Source organism: Atractosteus spatula, unplaced genomic scaffold, assembly GCF_055471065.1.
Source record: "Atractosteus spatula isolate fAtrSpa1 unplaced genomic scaffold, fAtrSpa1.hap1 Scaffold_86, whole genome shotgun sequence".
NCBI classification, from domain to species: Eukaryota; Metazoa; Chordata; class Actinopteri; order Semionotiformes; family Lepisosteidae; genus Atractosteus; species Atractosteus spatula.
The window spans coordinates 18,431-24,981 of NW_028296919.1; the positions used below are offsets into that span (position 1 = coordinate 18,431).

General features: G+C 42.6%; 2 non-coding genes across 2 annotated transcripts; both read left to right on the plus strand.

Moving 5' to 3' along the window:
* Window positions 1–831: 831 nt before the first annotated feature.
* trnar-ccu (transfer RNA arginine (anticodon CCU)) lies at window positions 832–904 on the plus strand. The gene has a single exon. It is a non-coding gene; the product is annotated as a tRNA-Arg (tRNA).
* Window positions 905–3,260: 2,356 nt separating this feature from the next.
* trnal-uag (transfer RNA leucine (anticodon UAG)) lies at window positions 3,261–3,343 on the plus strand. The gene has a single exon. It is a non-coding gene; the product is annotated as a tRNA-Leu (tRNA).
* The last annotated feature ends 3,208 nt before the right edge of the window (window positions 3,344–6,551 follow it).

The window sequence follows — 6,551 nt, forward strand, 5'->3', positions numbered from 1 at the left end:
GAACAAAGCACAAAAAACCCTCAAGTCCTGCAGTTGCATAGAATGCCGATACGCGTCCAAGCAGTATTTGACTGCATCCTACCATTGCAACACGGGGCGTATATAGAAACGAAGCGCCCCACCTTCAGAGCAGTCTGCGCCACGAGAACGCCAACGGCTCCTCTGCTCTCCGGGGTGCGGTTGTGACCCCGTAACCTTCAGTGTTGGTGGCAGACAAATGGAGACTAACAGGTGACGTCCTAGGACATGACTACATTGTGTCGCTCAGTGGGGATGGGGACCTCTGCTTGGAAAAGAGTGCGAGGCCCCTTTAGAAAAACATTTTGTTAACAGGCATGTCGCCACAGCCTAAACACCTATAGCTTGCAAAGCGCATGCTATTAGACAGGCACCTCTGCAAGACCTTAAGAGTCTCTTAAACTAGTGATGGTAAGGTGTTCCCAATGGGCGATGTTCGGCTTTCAAATCATCTCTCTGTGGACGCGCTCAGATGCAGCTGTTAAAGGCTTAGAAGCAGCTGACTGTTTCACCACCTAGCTGATCACTGTCAGTCAGGGAGCTCAGAGGTGAAAAGCCTGTCTAAAAGACAATTCACCGTCGATCAGTTCAATGTGTTCCGTACCAGCTCGGCGCACCTGAGATCATCTTGGTTACCGTGTAGCTCAGATCAGTGAGAGCGTGTGTGTGTGTACCACCGTGATTGGATGCCGGACCTTCTCAGGTCACAGTAAACCTTCTGCTGCCTAACTTCCCTAATTTCGGGGATCCCTTTGAAAAAGCAAAGGAAAAATAAACTGGCTTTTCATCAGCGTGATCGACCCCACCCGGTGTGCCCCAGTGGCCTAATGGATAAGGCACTGGCCTCCTAAGCCAAGGATTGTGGGTTCGAGTCCCATCTGGGGTGCTCCTGTTCTCCTTTGAGTGTACGAATGTCCTTGTGATTTGCAAAGCTGCAACCCCACCTTACTCAGTGAGCGTCCCTGCTCTTCTCTCACATACAGTTGTGAAAAAAGCTTTTGTAAACAGCTCTTCGGAATGATGTGGATTTCTGCATGAATGGCTCCTAACATGTGATCTAATCTTTATCTGAGTAATAATAATGAATAAAGATAGTCTGATTTAACAAACAACACACGCCCAACATTTGACATTGCTGTTTCTTTATTGAACAAATGGTTTAAACAATCAAGGTCATTGATGGAAAAAGTACGTGAACCCTTATATTAAGGAACTAGTGGAACCTCCTTTATCGACAAAAACCTCAACCCCAACTTTCTGTAGCGGCCGATCAGACCTGAGCAGCTTTTAGGAGGTATTTTGGCTGATTCCTCTATGCATAACTGTTTCAGTTCATGGATATTTTTGGGATGTCTTGCGCTGAACGGCCTGCTTCAGATCACGCCACAGCACTTCTATGGGACTGGGGTCAGGACTCTTACTTGGCCATCCCAAAATACGGAATTTCTTCTGTTTCAGCCACTCTGTTGTTGATGTACTCCTTTGTTTTTGTCATGTTGCATGAACCGGCGTCTTTTGGGTTTTAGATCACAGGCAGACACCCTGACATTCTGCTGTAGAATTTCCTGATACCACTTGGAATTCATCGGTCCCTCGATGATTGCAAGCCGTACAGCCTCCGCCATGCTTCCCAGTTGGGATGAGGTTTTGGAGTTTGTATGCAGTGTTTTGTTATCTCCAAACATAACGCTGTGCACATTTACCAACATGTTCAACTTTTGTCACATCTGTCCACAGAACATTGTTCCAGGAGTTGCTGTGGAACATCCATGTGGTCTTTAGCAAACTTGAGAGGGGCAGTGGTGGTTTTTTTTGGGGGGGAGAGCAGTGGTTTCCTCCGTGGTGACCTCCCATGATCACCACTCCTGTTCAGATTTCTTCTTATGGTGGACTCATGAACACAGACGTAAGACAAAGTCAACCACCTGTTCGCTAGATCCCATCCCCACTCAGCTAGTCAAAGATTCCCTCGAAGGACTGGCAGGACCTATATTTAGTATGATGAATGCATCCCTTGCGTCAGGCGTTGTACCTCATCAATTTAAGGTAGCGGTTGTTAGACCGCTCCTTAAGAAGTCAAATTTGGATCCCCAAGTTCTTAACAACTACAGGCCTGTCTCAAAGGTCCCATTTCAATCTAAAAGTCTTGAGAGAATAGTTGTGGCCCAACTTCAATCGTCTCTGGATTCAAATAATATACTTGAGAAATTTCAGTCTGGTTTCCGCCCAGGCCACAGAACTGAAACTGCATTAACAAGAGTCGTAAATGAAATTCTCTTAGCTACTGATGCGGGGAATGCAACAGTGCTTGTGCTTCTAGATCTTAGTGCTGCCTTTGACACGGTTGACCTCTCTGTTTTGTCACACAGGCTTGAGTTTGAGGTTGGCTTATCTGGAACCGTCCTTAAGTGGTTTACTTCACATTTAACTCATCGTTTTCGTTCTGTTCAAATATGTAATAATTGTACTGCTTCATCAACGTCACCAGTTCAATTTGGTGATCAGTGACGGGACCAATATTGCTCTCTCTCTCTACATGCTGCTGCTAGGTAGGATAACACAAAAACATAATTTGAACTTTCATTCATATGCTGATGACACTCAAATATACATTTCGTTTACACCAAACGACAACTCTTCTATTATCACTTTAGTTAAATGCATTAATGAAGGAAAGACTTGGATGTGTGAAAACTTTTTGTTACTCAACTCCGATAAAACTGAGGAGCTGTTGATTGGAGGCAACAATACTGATAGGACTACTATAACTTCAGCACTTAACTCAGAGGATTTAAACATTTGCCTCAAAGAGTCAGCACGTAACCTAGGCGTCATATTAGACACAAGGCTCTTAACAACTTGCATTGTTAAGTGCCTTTAGACAACCTTGTTGTGAAAGGCGCTATATAGAAATACATTGAATTGAATTGACAATGTAAAATGTTGTGTGTGTTGTTTGTTAAATAAGACTGTCTTTATTTATCATTATGCCTCAGATGAAGACCAGATCATATTTTAAGAGCCATTCATGTAGAAATCCAGATCATTCCAAAGGGTTCACAAACTTTTTCTCGCAAGCTTGCAACATTCACTCCACAAAGAAAACGGGTCATGAAAGCCGACAGATTTTTCAAAGATTTCAGTACTGATGTCACTCCATGTAACTTTAATGACAGTGCGATGATCAAGGAATGCAGTGGTATCGCGGTGGCTCAGGGGACCGGTTGGGGCTGGCAGCACACGTCAGCATGGCCGAGTGGTCTAAGGCACTGCATTTAGGTCGCAGTCTCCCCTAGAGGCGTGGGTTCAAATCCCACTCCTGACAAAGGGCTCAATTGGTCTTCCTTTCTTTGAGCTTTTTCGAAACAAATCAACACTAATCAAACAGACTGGCAGGTTTTCGACAAGCATCGAGGAGTGGACAGGATGCCCCTTTGGAATAGGGCTCAGAAAATGACGGAGAAGGGAAATTCCGTAAGATCCCACACATTGGAATCTGATTGGACAAATGCTACGTCGTCTCCCGCGTGACAGGCGGGGATACTCACCACTATACTAACATGGAGCACTGGTGTGCCGCGTGGATGTATTTCCTCTTACGGCCACTACTGTTTTCGGGTTTCGGCTTTTATTTGCATTCCTTCCAGAGGAGCGCGTAAAAATGAGTGTTTATCTGTGCCATCCTCACTCCTCCTCTGCTCCTCCTCGTGCACTAGGAAGACCTATGGAGTCGGTTCTTTCAGCTTTATGAATTGGGTTTTCAAAGGCTGGGAGTAGGGCACAAGAGATGCGAACGCGTAGAGTCATTATCTGCTTCCAGGTGCGAAATTTTAATGTCAAGATCTTTTACCGCTTGGGATAGCTCTCTAATGGCTTTCCCTTGCTCTGCTACCATTTTCAGGACATCCTCCAGCATGACTGACTTTGTTTCCTCAGCGTTAACCAAAGTACATTGTGCCCCCTCTGCAAACTTATCAAGCCCCTTGCTTGTAGTTTTAGAGGCCTTTACATTCACCGAGCTCTCCTCCATACTCCACATATATGCTTCCTCACGCACTTCTATCAGGGTACATTCTGGTTTGTCCCTCACATATTTCCGGAGCTCCCTCCTACAGATGCAGCCATTCAAAATGCGCGGGCGATACCGCATTATTTTGCGGTACGCTGTACGCAGTCTACCGCAAGCTACCGGTAAATACCGCGAGTTACTGTAAATTCTCCTATAATACGACAAGCAAAATAATAGTATCCGGAATTTCCGCAAGGTGGAGCTAATAAAGCTCAACCTCTCATGTTTGAGCTGTGGCCATCAAAGTCTTTAACGAAGATATTACTAATAGTATTAATAATGAATGACCTTGGACAAGCTGTAAGTGTAAACTCAAAGTATTGCCCTGGTCAACATTCTTTTTTTCATTGACCGTCTTTGTAAAAGTAACACCACAGCATTTCGCAATCACGCATTTGTTTCCAATCATGCAAAGTACAGTAATTTTTGAGAATCGATTCACCATGCCTTTCACATGCTCATAAAAGAGATTGATTTAGGAACATAAACATATTACCGTATGAAAACTGTACTGTATACAGTATGTATATGTATATTTAATGTCTTAACTGTGCCCGTTTAAGTATTGAATATTCATATCTAATTTTACCACTGAAGGGAAATCTTAGTAGCTGAGCATAAAAAGAATAGGAGCATACTGCAACGCGTGTGAAGGCCATAAACGATATTAATTTTGGAACATAAACATAGAGTATATGGCTGGTCTCGGTACTTTAAAGAAAACATACACGAAACATGGTTTCATTATGACCAGAATCGGTCTTGAGATATTTTTAACTTGATTTACAGTATTTGAGAGGTATGTCTTAACACCGATACTACAGTGCTTAAGTACTGCTCACGTATATGTTTCTAGGTTTATATTATGCATTTCATACGGTCAAATTACTTTTGAGCAACTAATAAGAAGCGCGAAACGGTAAGCGTTTTAGTTTCGTTTTGTGCTGGGACCCGTGGATTGATTAGAGATATCAAGTACATACAAGTCATTTTTTAAATGTTGTAGTTCGTCTTGAAAAAATGTTACGAGTACATCATCTATCAACAATTACACAGGTTCTGTTTCCATATTGCGGATTTTGGTTACGTAATATTATTTTCTAGATTTCACGTTGTGAATATATGATTTGGGCAAACAGAGCCGCAAAGAAGTACATTATGGGTTGTTGTTGTTTTTTTTGCAGTTTTATCTAGAACAAGCGATGCTTAAACCTTTGTCTGATTCTTGTGAAACTATCCACACGACAGTTACAGTACCTAGGAGTTGACTTCAGTGATGTCACTGATGGGATGTTTCTAAAAATCCATCCTCTGTAAAACGTCTTCTCTAGTTGTCCTGCATATGTATTCGCTAATGAAGCTGTGTGTTCTGAGCCTGGATCTCTACATTTCTGTATGAACCAGCTTAGAGGGCTAAAGACAGCTTGTGTTTAAATTGAGTGTAAGGCAATTTATGCTTCTAAAGTCATGGTCAGCATTTATTATTGTACTGTGCTGTAAACTTGTTCTGTGCCTAGTCACATTATTTTATAGCGTTTTTATAGTGTTATCAAATCCGGTGGCGCTGTGTGTTAGTTTCCTGACTCCCATGTCACATGGTCTGTGATTGAAACCTGTGAAACCGGTTTAATTCGTCACAGCCAGCACTCCGGCAGAGAGGGGGTTGTACTCGTAAAGTAGAAGCAGGCGAGATTTCCAGCGAAAGACACCTCCCCCCCACCCTCATACGATTCGCATTGTAATTACACATTGTAATTGTATTACACATTGTACACATGCTTAAAAGAGAAGAGAGAAAACGCAAGCCTTCTTCAGGTGTGAGGGTCTTCTGCTCAGAATGAAACGCTAAAATGTAATGTAGGCTCTGAATGGGTTCAATTATGATTTGGGCTTGATTAAGGTCGCTGCCTTTCATCTAAAACCCTACTTGAATCCTTCGAAACTAAAAATCAGCGTTAGTGAGTTCTAAATAAAGAGGTATCCAGGTAACAGTGAAACGGGCGACAGTCTGGGGAGATCGCCCGTTTTCCATGTAAATAGTTCCCTGGTTCCGCACCCCTTGGTGTTTCTCTCGCTCTCTCTCGGGTCACCTGATCATTAGCTCGAAAGATTTCAGTGCTTTGTGTATATTCTAATGGTAGTGGGGGCAGGGTGTGTGGGAACAGGTTTGGTTGAAATTGCATTGGAGATCTATGTTCTTCACACCTGAAACATTTTCTCTGAAAGCATTTTCTTCGCAGTTTAACCGATCTTGTTACAGCATGTTACAGTTTACTATTATTAACCATATTAATTTTAAGTGCTTAATGCCATTTTTTGACCAGGCACGAATATTCTTAAGTCCATATCTTCGCAAGGGAATCAGTGCGAATTGTAATACTAATTAAATTAAAACTACTAACTACTAACTAATACTAATTAAAACAAACCAGAAACGTGTTGTTCTGTCTAATGACATTACAAG